Source organism: Pleurodeles waltl, chromosome 4_2 (assembly GCF_031143425.1).
Source record: "Pleurodeles waltl isolate 20211129_DDA chromosome 4_2, aPleWal1.hap1.20221129, whole genome shotgun sequence".
NCBI lineage: Eukaryota > Metazoa > Chordata > Amphibia > Caudata > Salamandridae > Pleurodeles > Pleurodeles waltl.
In genome coordinates this window covers 1,003,168,161-1,003,183,725 of record NC_090443.1, presented here as the reverse complement: position 1 = coordinate 1,003,183,725, position 15,565 = coordinate 1,003,168,161, and the positions used below count along the sequence as shown (strand labels likewise).

The 15,565-nt window shown below is 45.6% G+C and overlaps 1 protein-coding gene across 2 annotated transcripts in view; it reads left to right on the top strand.

The window, feature by feature from the left end:
• GPBP1L1 (GC-rich promoter binding protein 1 like 1) overlaps nucleotides 1-15,565 on the top strand; it is a 261,647-nt gene that overhangs the window by 79,271 nt on the left and 166,811 nt on the right. The gene's annotated exons all lie outside the window — the stretch shown is intronic.

Genomic DNA, 15,565 nt, shown 5'->3' with positions numbered 1-15,565 from the left:
TTTTCTCAAGCAGTACCCCCTGCACATCGTTAGGTGGCATCAATCAGCACTACCTCTATTGTCATCCACACTGGATAAGATGTTGCAGGTCCTATTTATGCGCTGCCCTGGTGCGCTGACGTCAGTTCCTTTCTTTTTGCGCCATCCAGCACCGCTCGGACAAAAGAGCTACCCCTCAGTCATTTTTTGACTGGTCTTTTTTTACTTTTTGTAAAAAAAAAGTAATTTGAATTAACTTCTGGTGCATAGACTGGTTTCAAACCCTGCTGTCCCTGTCATGAGGCAATGTCCGTGACAGATCTGCACCTCGTGCCTTTGGTGCCTGGAGCGCAACAACAACCAATGCTCAGTGTCGCACAATGCATCTGAAGGCTTTGCGAGAGCGGTCCCTGAAGCTGATGGTGGCCCGCCTCTCGACTCTGCATAAGTCGAGGTCTCAGTCGAGAGGAAGGTCGCTGGGGTGGTTGCGGAGTCCTCCAATCGTTGTCGTACCACTGCAAGACCTCGGACGTTAGTAAGTTGAGTCATAAGTAATTTAAGACAAAAGGGTCTTTGACTTCACCTTGACCGACGAGATGAGGAAGTGGAAGCACTGTCGCTCTAGACCTCCATCTACGGAGCCTGCATCTGGTCCGACTTTCCCAGAGTTTCCGGGAGCTGGAGGGACCCCTGCCCAACCTCCGGGCCCCATGGAGTTCAAAGGGGCCCCTTGGGGTCTGCGCCAGCTGCTTCGACTCCAAGGGGCACCCAGGGATCTATGTTTGGATCTGGAACAGCACCACAGCTCATCTGCGCAGGTTAGAGGTTTGTCTTTCCCCTACTTGCCGACTGGCTGGCTCACCCCAGTCTGTCTCCCACCTTCAGAATACGGTGGATCTCCTACATTCGCTGGGATTCAATATAAACGTGCTGAAGTCTCATCTGATTCCCTCTAAGATGCTCCCTTCATCTGAGCTGCTCTGGACACAGTGCAGTTTCAGGATCCGCCTCCTGTGAGTCCAGGATATTCAGGCTATGATACCCATGTTTCAGCCTCTCTCCTGGATTTCATTGAGAATGACTCTGAGGCTGTTTGGCCTAATGGCCTCCTGCATCCTGCTAGTATCACATGCCAGATGGCATATGTGGGCTCTGCAGTGGTACCTAAAATTCTAGTGTGTGCTGCATCTGGGGAATCTCTCCAACATGGTCCAGATCGCAGAGGGAACTAAGCAAGATCTGCAGTGGTAGTTAATAAACCACAATTGGGTCAGAGGCACATCCCTCTCCTTTCCCCAACCAGATGTCACAGTGACAGATGTCACTCCTGAGCTCGGGTGGCCATCTGGGAGAGGCAGAGATCCGAGGCATCTGGTCTCTGGCGGAGACTTGACTCCACATTAACCTGTTGGAACTCCATGCGATCAAACTAGCATTAAAAGCATTTCTTCACGCTCTCAAGAGAATGGCAGTCCAGTTGTTCACTGACAACACCACTGCCATGTGGTACTGCAACAAGCGGGGTAGGGTTATGAACCCTTTATTAGAAGGATCTGCACCTCTGGAAGTGGCTGGAACATCGGGGCATTTTCCTGGTCGTTCAATATCTGGTGGGCTCTCTGAACGCCACAGTGGATGTACTCTGGCAACAATGCTTAGTCGATCATGAATGATAGTCTCCATCCGGAGGTGACAGAAGGTCTCTTTCAGCAGTGGGGAGAGCCTTGGTTAGATCTGTTTGCCTCGGCAGAGAACGTGCACAGTCAGCAGTATTGAGTGTTGGAGTTTCCACCCCAGCAATAGCTTGGTGACTGACTTGTTCAAGTGGAGCTTAGGCCTCCTGTATGCCTTTCTGCCAATACCACTTCTGCCCAGCATTATCAAGAAGATCAAAAATGACTGTGCCGAGGTAACCCTTGTGGCTCTGGAATGGGCACGAAGAGTCTGGTATCCCCAGCTACTGAGCTTGGTCATTGGTCATCCGATCAGACTGCCCCTTCAGGAGGATCTTCTGTCACAGCAGCAGGGGAGGGTTCTCTATCAGAACCTGTCCAGTCTTTGCCTTCTTGCGTGGAGTTTGTGTGGTGGCAGTTGACGGCTTTTGACATTCCACCTGAAGTCTGTAAAGTAATCTTGGCATCCAGCCATCCCTCCACCAGAAAGATATACGCCTGTCGAAAATTTTGTGGCATGGTGCATAGACAAGTCTGACCCACTTTCTGATGTCCTATTCTTTATCCTTTCTCTGGCCCATCAGGGCTCTGCTATGGACACTCTGAAAGGTTAGCTGTCAGCCATTTGTACCTTTTTTGCAGTTGCCTAATCAACGACTGACGCAGAGCCCATCAATGCCAGCTAATGGCGGGCAGGGGTACTGCTCCAGAAACATCTAAGCATCCAGACTGATGCATGGGGAAATTCTAAGGTAAAGAATCTGCAACTAGATATGATCTCTACCAATTAAGATGTTACCAAAGGTAAGTAACTTGTCCTTTTTGTACATCAGATATGCTGAGCTAACATATTTGACGGTGCACTCATATGTGGGAATAAAGAAAATAATTGCCTCTGTAAACTAAAATATTTACTAGATCACACAATTTGAGGCCTGTTTATGTGTCAAATACGTTATGTTTAGGTCGAATAGATTATTCAAGTTAATCGACCTGCAGTTCTAGTAACATTTTTATGATTTTTCTTAGACTGAGGTTGTTTCTCTCCAAGTGCTCGGTGAGTTGGTGGTTGATGGCATTCTCGATGACTTTGGCAGGGAAGGGGAGCAAAAAGATGAGATGGTGTGTTTTAAGTTTGCTGGGGTTGGCATATTTCTTGAGAAGGGGGTGGGTAGGATCTGACCTCCATACCTCTATCCGTCAGGGAAGGTGGCCGTGGTGATAGACTGGAAAAGAAGAATTTTTTTTTAAACTATAGCAGCTGGATCTGAGTTTGCTGGATTGGATATTGGAAGCATGTTTTGTGGGGGCATATCTAAACCATTTTTAGGTCTTGCTCACACTGCACGCGCTGTCGTTTTTGACAGTGTTTATTTTATTATAAATCTTTTTTTTACTCTAAAAGGGGTTTTTTAGCTGCCCATTTCTCACCTTTGGTTTGCTTCATTGTAAATCCAATTTTCTTCCTTCTTATCGGTGACTGTCAGCACCTATCTTGTTCACTTCGTCTGGTGTGATTGTTTTCATCCCTGGAGCATGAATTAAGTACAGATTGTTTTCTTCATTAGCGTTCTCTCTCACTTCATTCACTCTGATTGTGCTTCATGGTATTTTCAAGAGGTAAACACACACAATAGCAGAACTTTGTGGCATGTGACTAATTTTTTTAATATACATGGTCTGACTTTTGTATTGATGGTGAAGATGTAAACTTGCTTCGTTTAAGACTGTTGCCACATAGTATGTATTTTTCAGAATTAATGTTTGCTGCTGTATCACATTTATATTTGTTGATTACCTCTCTTATAATTTAGAGGATATTTTATTCATAATCTAAGTTATATAGCTTTTTCACCTTGACTTGTACTCACTCCTAACATCTAAAATTACTTTCACCTCTGCTCACCCTGTAACCCTAAAATTACCCTTACCCCACATACCTGCACCTTAAGCCTTTACAAAATAACAGTCTATTTAAAAAAATCAAAACGGGGAGTAAAAACAGACCCCCTCCCCCATCATCTGTATGTATGTAAATATATGTATGCATGTTTTACTTAGATCAGACTTTACAGTGAGGGTAAAGGCAACACTGTAAAGATTTTATGAAGGCTCATACTTGCTAGAACACTTCAGCACCTGCTTGGAACTCAAATGTGGTTCTCACTTGGCTAATGGGGACCACCTTTTGAACATCTACATGCAGCTGAATTTTAGTTCCTATAATCGAGGGTAGCATACCTGGTAGCTATAATGCTTCTTAGGTGTATTTGTGAGTTTCAGGCCTTTCAAGAGCTGTTTATTCTGATAGAGACTTCTAGCTGCGGATTCCTTACTTAAGAATTATCCCCAATTGTCACACTGGATCTGGAAATTTTTCATGAGCACCACCCCTACGTGCCAGTCGATGGTGTTATTTGACTGAGTTGTGTCGCTGGCGTCGTCAGCACCGCAAGTGAAGTGTGCAGTGCCTAAAGAGACACCACCTCAGACCACTGATGTAAGTTCTTTTCACGCCAGTCAGAGCTACCCATAGTCATTTTTTGACTGTCCTTTTTTTAACTTTCCACCTACGTTTTTTGAGATACTTTCTCATGGTTTGGCAGGAATGTCCACTAGGAAAGCTGACTTCAAGCCCTGCAACACCTGTCACTGACTGATGTCTGTCGGAGCCGCATCTTGTTTGCTTCTAGAGGCTCAAGCATGACTATGATGGGAAGACTGTAACACCAAACTCCACAAGGCCTTGAGGGAGTGGTCCCTCAAGCTCCTTGATGTGCGATGCTGCAACGGTCTTAATCCCAATTGTTCAGGTAAGTCCCACAAAAAGAGTAAGCAGTTGAAGAGTTCATCGACTTAGCCCAGTCTATCTAAGTCATCCAGTGAGACTAGGGAGCATTGTCATTCAAGGCCTGTCTCCACGCCTGGACTGGATCTGCATCTCATAGCGTTTCTTGGAGCCAGTGCGACCGGAGGTGTAAAGTTAGTAAAAGAAACTGTTTTCTTCCTACAAACTGATACTATTGCCAAAATAGCTATGGATTATACTGGATGTAAAAAGGGCCCTCTTGTATTATATAGTCACGACAAAGTCTTTCCGTCCCACTAACTAGCTCTTTGTTGCTTCTGCTAGGGTATACAAGGGACATCCAGTCTCTAAAGCAGACATTACAAGATGCCTTGTAAGATGCATCAGACTTGCTGTGCTAAGGCCAGGTGTGCTCCTAGTTCCTTCTAGGTCACACTAGACATATCAGAAGTGGGCTACCATAGCTTTCTTGGGTAACATCACCTTTGCTGATCTATGTAAGAGAGTAACCTGTTCGGTGCCACACATTCTCCCAAAGGATTACTCTGTGTACTTATTAGTATTATGGTCTTCTTAGAGCTATCTGTTTCTTCATAAAGTTCTATTGTTTTTTTAGGTCGAGAATAGCCGCGCGAAAGCACTGCTTTTCCGAAGTGTTATCTATTTGGGCTTTTAACCACACCCATCACTCGTTCATGGGCTTGCCCTTCAAAAATCCTTTATCATTGGTAAATGCTTTAAGTTTTCCCTACCTTGGGGCGGTTTGGTTACCGCCTTGGACTTCGACCCTGTTACATGGCTAATTGGACTTTTGTCTAAGTTTGACTGCCTGCGAACTTCTTTTTCATTTTGGGTCTCCTTCATGCTCATAGGGTGGCACCTTGAATCGGCTCGCTTATGTGAAACTGTTTTACTTTTCATTCTCAATTTATGTGGCAAGAAAAGTCCAGTTAGGAGTTTACAACACTAATAGTTCAAACTCAAGCAAATGCAAGACCCACTGCATTGCAGATGCTTGTCTTACTGTCTCATCATTTCATCTTTAGTTTCTTTAACATTTTGATATCATCTTTTATGGCTCTTACTACCTGCTGAGACATGGCTTGAGTTTTTTTTTTTTTTGTCTGTTCTGTTTTATCCTCCAGCTTCCTCCCCTACCATGTTCCTCTTTTGATCACTTTATAACTATCAGGCTTCCATTTTTATTTTTTATTTCCTGCTTTTGGAGACAGTTCAAACAGTGAATGTTTGCTGAAGCTTCGTTTTGTCATGTTGGTATGAAGAAGCAGTATGCCACACCTCTTATGTTGCTTTTTTTGTTTTTTTTTGTTGCAACACCTGTACTTTTGTTTTTGCCTTTGGATGTTTCCTGGTCCCTGCCCATATTGTTGACCTGTGTATTTTTCCTGGATTGTATTTGCCTAGTTTCTGTATTGCAAAGAACCGGATACAGAGTGAAGCTGCTCTCGCTGCTAATTAGGAGGTGTGGTAGAGCTCCTGCAAAGTACCATGATTTAGTGCCTAAAAGTAAAAACTGGTTTCCAGGAGTAATACCAGGCTTACACTTGCTATCTATAGCCTATGACTCAGACTTCCCCCAGAAAATGCATATGGTGAATGATCAACTGGACCGAATCATTTTAAAGTTAAAGTGGAAAAAAAATGTGGTAACTTTTTTGTTGAAAGTACCACAAAAAGACGGAAATCTGTTTTATTTGAATATATGTAAAAAACAAAACAAAATGTATCTGAACTTTATCTTTACATTAAAATATCCTCTAGTGTATAAGTTCTCAGTCCAGAACTTCCATGTTGCCTTTATAAAAACGGCCATTCCAAGTGTATTTATTCTGGCACTGATTTCATTAGAAGCCATCTAATAACCTATTCATGGAGGTAAATTATTAGTAAGTTATCTGTCCATAAACACTTGAAGCAAGGATAAATCTATGTATTAAAGAACAGTCCTCCTTGCTTGAACTGATCTTTTTAACTAGCAGTTCATAAAGCAGAAATACAGACCCTTTCTAGAAATGAAACTTAAGCTCCTGATGGTTTGGGATTGCTAACATTCAGAGGAATTATTTTTGTTCTTTTTACTTTCAGCACTCAAAGATTGCTTGTATGTTCTAGTTCTCGGTCTTGTGTGCTGCTCCCCACTCCTCCCAACTTGTCCGTAAAAGCACATTCTTGCCAGTTTATGAATAGAGATTTAGCTTTATTTCCATTTTGTACATTCCATTTATTGCATAAAGGTACAGGCCTTGGTACACAAAGGCTTTTATAGCTATGTGGAAAGGGCTGGCTTCTGCACTTGGAGTTTGAGGTAGAAGGTAGTCTTACCGAGAGTGAAAAGGAGACCAAGTCTGCTCCCTGGGCTACTGTAGACACAGATTCTTTTAAATTCTTTCTCCTTTTATATTCTGTTACCTGAGCAAAAATATTTGAAAATAAACTATGCCTCTCAGTACCCTGTTCAGGTGGTCATGGGGCATGCAGGGGCTACTCGGCCCAATCGAGGTGGTTGAGGCCTTTTCATATGATGTCCTGGGGTCCACCTTACTATTGATCACGATTGTAAGGAAATGCCTCCTTGGCCCCCTGACTTTTTGCCTTTGCTGATGCTAAGTTTTGATTTGAAAGTGTGCTGAAGCTTGCTGACCAGGCCCCAGCAACAGTGTTCTTTCCGTAACCTGTACTTTTGTTTCCACAATTGGCACACCCTGGCATCCAGGTAAGTCCCTTGTAACTGGTACCCCTGGTACCAAGGGCCCTGATGCCAGGGAAGGTCTCTAAGGGATGCAGCATGTCTTATGCCACCCTGGGGACCCCTCACTCAGCGCAGACACACTGCTTGCCAGCTTGTGTGTGCTGGTGAGGACAAAACGAGTAAGTCGACATGGCACTCCCCTCAGGGTGCCATGCCAACCTCACACTGCCTTTGCAGTATAGATAAGTCACCCCTCTAGCAGGCCTTACAGCCCTAAGGCAGGGTGCACTATATCATAGGTGAGGGCACCAGTGCATGAGCACTGTGCCCCTACAGTGTCTAAGCCAAACCTTAGACATTGTAAGTGCAGGGTAGCCATAAGAGTATATGGTCTGGGAGTCTGTCATGCACGAACTCCACAGCACCATAATGGCTACACTGAAAACTGTGAAGTTTGGTGTCAGACTTCTCAGCACAATAAATGCACACTGATGCCAGTGTACATTTTATTGTAGCATACACCCCAGAGGGCACCTTAGAGGTGCCCCCTGAAACCTTAACCAACTACCCGTGTAGGCTGACTGGTTTTAACAGCCTGCCACACTCGAGACATGTTGCTGGCCACATGGGGAAGAGTGCCTTTGTCACTCTGTGGCCAGTAACAAAGCCTGTACTGGGTGGAGATGCTTATCACCTCCCCCTTGCAGGAACTGTAACACCTGGCGGTGAGCCTCAAAGTCTCACCCCCTTTGTTACAGCACCCCCGGGCATTCCAGCTAGTGGAGTTGCCCGCCCCCTCCGGCCACGGCCCCACTTTTGGCTGCAAGGCCGGAGGAGATAATGAGAAAAACAAGGAGGAGTCACTGGCCAGTCAGGACAGCCCCTAAGGCAACCTGAGCTGAGGTGACTCTAACTTTTAGAAATCCTCCATCTTGCAGATGGAGGATTCCCCCAATAGGGATAGGAATGTGACCCCCTCCCCTTGGGAGGAGGCACAAAGAGGGTGTAGCCACCCTCAGGGCTAGTAGCCATTGGCTACTGCCCTCCCAGACCTAAACACACCCTTAAATTCTGTATTTAGGGGCTCCCCAGAACCTAAGAACTCAGATTCCTGCAACCTAAGAAGAAGAGGACTGCTAAGCTGAAAAACCCTGCAGAGAAGACGGAGACACCAACTGCTTTGGCCCCAGCTCTACCGGCCTGTCTCCCCACTTCTAAAGACACTGCTCCAGCGAATCCTCAGAGGACTGTCCTGCTCTAGAAGGACCAAGAAACTCCAGAGGACAGCGGCTCTGTTCACCCAAGACTGCAACTTTGTTACAAAGGAGCAACTTTAAAACACCTTGCGTTTCCCGCCGGAAGCGTGAGACTTGCTACTCTGCACCCGACGCCCCCGGCTCGACTTGTGGAGAACAATCACTTCAGGGAGGACTCCCCGGCGACTGCGAGACCGTGACTAGCCATAGTTGCACCCCCCCCCCCCCCCCCCCACCTCCGAGCCCCCACAGCGACGCCTGCAGAGGGAATCCCGAGGCTCCCCCTGACCGTGACTGCCTGCCCTCAGATCCCGACGCCTGGTAAAGACTCTGCACCCGCAGCCCCTAGGACCTGAAGGATCCGAACTCCAGTGCAGGAGTGACCCCCAGGAGGCCCTCTCCCTTGCCCAGGTGGTGGCTACCCCGAGGAGCCCCCCCTTGCCTGCATCGCTGAAGAGACCCCTTGGTCTCCCATTGATTTCAATTGTAAACCAGAAGCGTGTTTGCACACTGCACCCGGCTGCTCCCGTGCTGCTGAGGGTGTACTTTCTGTGTGGACTTGTGTCCCCCCCGGTGCCCTACAAAACCCCCCTGGTCTGCCCTCCGAAGACGCGGGTACTTACCTGCTGGCAGACTGGAACCGGGGCACCCCCTTTTCCATTGAAGCCTATGCGTTTTGGGCACCACTTTGACCTCTGCACCTGACCGGCCCTGAGCTGCTGGTGTGGTAACTTTGGGGTTGCTCTGAACCCCCAACGGTGGGCTACCTTGGACCCAAACTTGAACCCCTTAGGTGGTTTACTTACCTGCAAAAACTAACTAACTCTTACTCCCCCTAGGAACTCTTGAAAATTGCACTGTCTAGTTTTAAAATAGCTATATGTGATTTATTTGAAAACTGTGTATTCTATTTTGATTATTCAAAGTTCCTAAAGTACCTACCTGCAATACCTTTCATTTGAAGTATTACATGTACAATTTGAACCGGTGGTTCTTAAAATAAACTAAGAAAATATATTTTTCTATACAAAAACCTATTGGCCTGGAATTGTCTCTGAGTGTGTGTTCCTCATTTATTGCCTGTGTGTGTACAACAAATGCTTAACACTACTCCTTTGATAAGCCTGCTGCTCGACCATACTACCACAAAATAGAGCATTAGTATTCTCTTTTTGCCACTATCTTACCTCTAAGGGGATCCCTTGGACTCTGTGCATACTATTCCTTACTTTGAAATAGTGCATACAGAGCCAACTTCCTACAACGATCAACTGGGTCAAGCAGCCCCTTTACTATCAGTTAATAGCATGACGCGAGCAGTCGAGCCTCCCTCAGAGGCTGTGTAGATAGTTTAGTGAGCATGACTCAAAACTCAACATGCAAGCAGAGCATGCAATAAATCAATGTCCAGCCACATACTTGTTTTTTTTTTATTAAAAGAAGTGTTCTAATTTTAATTCTAAACATGGAAAAGGTAAGGAGCATTCAAAAAGCAATAACAAAGTCCCCCTCCCCCCCCCCCCCCCCCAATACTTAATGCCCATGTAATAAGTATTATTCCCCTTTCACATATGGTTCCATCCAAGGAGGATGAAGTACTAGGCCCTGTCATGGGGCGTCCCCCGTGAACTCTGCCAATACGTTGTAGTCACTTGGAGTCAAGTACAGTTCCAAAAACCAAAGGCGTTATATTCCCTGAGGCCCAGGTCTCCGTTTACCCGCTCTGGTGGTACGAAACCTGGCAGCGGAGCAGGGCGTTCCTGGCTGGAACCAGCAAAGTCGGGCTGCACGTGTTCACACGTATATCTCCTGTTAGGTGCTGACTGTCTCCTGAGCCTTGCATACCCGCGTCCTTATCGAAGTTAGTCTGGCTCCAGCCACATGCAGTAATTCGTTTCTGTCTTTACTCTTGGATGGGTGCAATCTCCATGCATAGGTGGAGCTCCAACATTATCTCCTCGGGCCTTCTCAGACACATCTCCTTGTATTTTGGTCTTAGCAGCATTTTGGTTCACAAGCAAAGACCCGGACCTCCGGCCTTAGCATTCAGAGTGACTCCTCCTGGCATACCAGATTGCTGCGATGAACCTCACTTGCTGGGTCATTGAGGCCTCAAGGTGCCTCTTGCGGCCCCTCCTGGCATGCGAGATCTCTACTTTCCCACTCATGGGCTTTGGCCTGATGGATGTGGCACATCTCCTTGAAACACAGCAGCCCTTCCTGGCATACAAAGTCGCCAGCTTCTATGCACATGTGCGACCGCTCGATTGCTGCAGCTCTTGTCTTTGGTGCAGAGCCAGCCCTCCTGGCATACGGATTAGCCAAACTACCCACGCTGCACACAGGCAACAGCCCGATCGATGCAGAACTGCTTCTCACACCCCACTCGGGGACCCCCACACATCTCAGGTCCCCCTTTAGATCCATCTCCCTCCAACAGCGCTCCTCTTTCTCACAGGTACACCAGCCTTGGCGAGCAGGCAGGTCTTGGTCCACCAGGTTCCAGTGCAGATGGTCTTTGTTTCCCTGGGTGATGATTCCTCACCCAGCAGGAAGACTAGAAGACTGTACCCCTAGTCCTGGTCACAGGCAGAAGTCTTGCCGAGCTTCTTCTCTTCATGCAGCACAGCTAGTTGCTTGGCAAATGAAAAGTTGGGGGTCTCAAACTACCCTACGTGCAGTTAAAAATCTAAGCAGCATTCTCGCTCACCCTCTCAAAACTAGATTGAGTGGACTATACCACAGAATTCCGTTCTCAACCATCTGAAGGATGTGCAGAATTCAGCAGCAAGCTTAACTCTGAATGTAAATATGCAAACCTGTAACTCTCCTTTCCTGAAAGCTCTGTATTGGTTCATAAGTGAAAGAAGACCCCCTTTTAGCTAGTGTGCTTCACTAACAGTATGATAAAGGACCACGAAATCTACAATCCAAGATCACTAGATACTCAACAGAGAAACTTGAGTCCCAGGCTGGCACCAAATGTTTTAATTCTTACAGAAAGAAAACCATTTTTGACACCACTTTCTCAGTTCAAGCCGCTGACAAAATAGAGCTACAAATAGTCACTTAATGTTTGGAAGAACGGCCAAGGCTTTGGTTATTCCAAACGTGACACATCAGAGAATCAGTAGGATCTTATTTAAACAGTGGCATCACCATTTCTGACCTCTGTCTAGACAAATGTCCCTGAAAGGCCCTCTAAAGATTCTCTAAAATCAAGGGTGAGTCAGAGCAGTTGAAGCTATTTAAAACAATACCAACAAGAGATGTCCACTTCTCCAGCTCGTGCCTGTTAGAGACCCAGCTAACTGGACATGCCACATAACTCAGAGCCTCATACTGGAGAGCCAAAGTACGAAGTGGAAAAGAATGGGAATATTCTACACTATTAATGTAACCTATCAAATGACAATCTTTTTAACCCCTTCGCTGCCAGGCCTTTTCCCCCTCCTGTGTCAGGCCTTTTTTTGGCATTTGGTGCAGTTCGCGCTTAGGCCCTCATAACATTTTGTCCACATAAGCTAGCCAAGCCAAATTTGCGTCCTTTTTTTCCAACATCATAGGGATTGTAGAGGTACCCAGACTTTGTGGGTTCCCCTGAAGGAGGCCAAGAAATTAGCCAAAATACAGTGAACATTTTGTTTTTTTCCTCCAAAAAATGGGAAAAAGTGGCTTCAGAAGGAGGCTTGTGGTTTGTTCCCTGAAAATGGCATCAACAAAGGGTTTGCGGTGCTAAAATCAGCAGCTTCCCAGCTTTCAGGAACAGGCAGACTTGAATCAGAAAACCCAATTTTTCAACACAAATTTGGCATTTTACTGGGACATACCCCATTTAAAAAAAAAAATTGTGCTTTCAGCCTCCTTCCAGTCAGTGACAGAAATGGGCATGAAACCAATGCTGGATCCCAGAAGCCTAAACATTTCTGAAAAGTAGACAAAATTCTGAATTCAGCAAGGGGTCATTTGTGTAAATCCTACAAGGGTTTCCTACAGAAAATAAATGAAAAAGAAAAATATTGAAATTGAGGGGGAAAACCAGCAATTTTTATCTACGTTTTACTCTGTAACTTTTTCCTGCAATGTCAGATTTTCAAAAGCAATATACCGTCACATCTGCTGGACTACTCTGGTTGCAGGGATATATAGGGCTTGTAGGTTCATCAAGAACCCTAGGTACCCAGAGCCAATAAATGAGCTGCACCCTGCAGTGCGTTTTCATTCTATACCGGGTATACAGCAATTCATTTGCTGAAATACAAAGGTTTTCTTGATAGCTATTTTTCACTCTTTATATTTCCGAAATGGGCACAAGATAAGGTGTTGAGGAGCAGTGGTTATTTGCACATCTCTGAATTCCAGAGTGACCATACTAGCATGTGAATTACAGGGCATTTCTCAAATAGATGTCTTTTTTTACACACACTCTTATATTTGGAAGGACAAAATGTAGAGAAAGACAAGGGGCAATAACACTTTTTTGCTAATCTATGTTCCCCCAAGTCTCCCAATAAAAATGATCTCACTTGTGTGGGTAGGCCTAGCGCCAGTGACAGGAAATGCCCCAAAACGCAACGTGGACACATCACATTTTTTGAAAGAAAACAGAGGTGTTTTTTGCAAAGTTCCTACCTTTTAGATTTTGGCCTCTAGCTCAGCCGGCACCTAGGGAAACCTACCAAACCTGTGCATTTTTGAAAACTAGAGACCTAGGGGAATCCAAGATAGGGTGACTTGTGGGGCTCTGACCAGGTTCTCTTACCCAGGATCCTTTGAAAACCTCAAAATTTGGCTAAAAAAAAACACATTTTCCTCACATTTTGGTGACAAAATTTTGGAATCCGAGAGGAGCCACAAATTTCCTTCCACCCAGCGTTCCCCCCAAGTCTCCCGATAAAAAATGATATACCTCACTTGTGTGGGTAGGCCTAGCGCCCACAAAAGGAATTGGCCCAAAACACAAAGTGGACACCACATTTTTTCACAGAAAACAGAGTTTTTTTTTTTGCAAAGTGCCTACCTGTGGATTTTGGCCTCTAGCTCAGCCGGCCCGGGGGGGGGGGGGGGGAGGGGGGGGGGCAGAAATGACCTAAAATAAATTTTCCATCAACCCCCCCGCCCCCCCCCCCCCCCCCGAGCGACCCTTGCCTACGGGGTCGCTCTCCATGTGTGACATTAGCGCCTAAAAAAAACAATCCCCGGTGCCTAGTGGTATCTACCCCCCAAGGGGGGCAGAAATGGTCTAAATAAAATTCCCCCCCCACCCCCCAAGGGAATGACCCTCTACCTAATAACAATAGGCCGATCTGCCTCCAGGGTGGGGCAGAAATGGCCTAAAATAAATTTGCCCCCCTCAAACCGAGCCCCCACCACTCCCGGAGCGACCCTTGCCTACGGGATCGCTCCCCGCGTGACATTGGCCCCAAAAAAAAACACTACGGTGCCTAGTGGTTTCTGCCCCCTTGGGGCAGATTGACCTAAAATCGCCCAATGTGCCCCCAAGGGAGGCAGAAATGGTCTAAATACAGTTTGCCCCCCAGGAGAGTGACCCTTGCCTAATGGGTCGCTCCCCATCTGTAAAACTAAAAATCCCCGGTGCCTAGTGGTTTCTAATCAAAATAGGCTGATCTACCCCCGGGGGTGGGGGTCTGAAATGGCCTAAAATCCTCCCCCCAGTTACCATGCCTTGGACGAGGTGACCTCGTCCAAGGCACCCGAAAGGTTAACAAGCGTTTGCAATGCTATGGGTCTCGCTTTTGCTATACTTACAGCTATTAGCATTGTGCAATCCTAACTGGACTTTTATTGCCACATAAAATGAAAAGTAATACAGTTTTACATAAGCGAGCAGATTTAAAGCGCCAGGCCATGAACATGAAGGAGCACACAAAATGAAACAGAAGTTTGCTCGCAGTCAAACATATCAGCAAATGTGCAACGAGTTCGCTCTGAGTAAGAAATAAAAAGTAGTCCGAAATCATGCTGAAAACATAGAGCCTCGTATGTTTTCAGTAGTTGGCTGGTGCACTCGGAGAGGGCTAAGCACCAGAAACGGCATGACGTATGCATGCCTTTCACAAATAAAATGAAGTGATTTTTGAAAGGCAAGCCCACGAGCCAACAAAACTGATAAGCATGCGGTGGACGTGGTTAAATGCCCATGGAGAAATTACAGCAGGCTAGAGCACTTACGCGCTGGACCCTAAAAATAGTCAGCAGTGAAACAGAACAGCCAAATATTTATATAGCACCGCCTTCAGTTGACAACCACCAACTCTTGTTTCTACAGTCTTAGGTTAGGTACTTTCTCAGAAAGACTTATCGTACTCTATTCCTAACACCCTGCTTTAAAAATGTACCTACTTTATTAAGTGACTTCCCTCCTCTTCCTTTCTAGCAAATGATTCTTTTCTTGCCCTCCATCTGAATGCCTTATCTTAGTTGAGCCTACTGTGTTTGCCTGTCTGCTTCGTGCTGTACTATATTTTTGCAAACTGGTCATACCTCTTTTGTATTACCATTCCTTGCAGTCATACAGAGCCACTGAGTGGATGTGCATATCCACTCAAATACCTTCCATTTGCATGATCTCACGCTAATAACCTCACCTGACTCCTTAATCTACCACTAAGAAACTGGATGAAATGCATAGTACAGTTAAATCACAATAGCTAATAACCTTTGTGTTCAGGAGTAGCATGCTCCTTGCGAAAGAGTTTCAGCATACCAGCAGGGTCTATATAAATATAATTGCAGTACAATAAAGACACAACTCATTGACTTTCTCAGTGCTTGTTTTATTTCATTTGAAGAGTGAGTGTAATCTTCAGTGAAACCTTGTGTTAAACTGCAGTAGTTCCATTAGGTAGGATAGGATGTTATTGAAACTTAAGTTTGTTTCTCACCTAGGCAAACAGCTGGCTAAGCCAGTTCTACTAAGGGAGAGACGATTGCAGAATGGAGGACATATTCCATTAGGCCTGAATCATTTTTTGACCAGACTCATTTCTGAACAGAGACCATGTTTGTAAGCACAGATAAAAAGCGTTTTATTTTATAAATTGTTTTGTTTCCTCACGTTTTTAGCCATTTCATGGCTGAAAGAATCCATTGTCTGGAATCCACTTGATAGGATTAC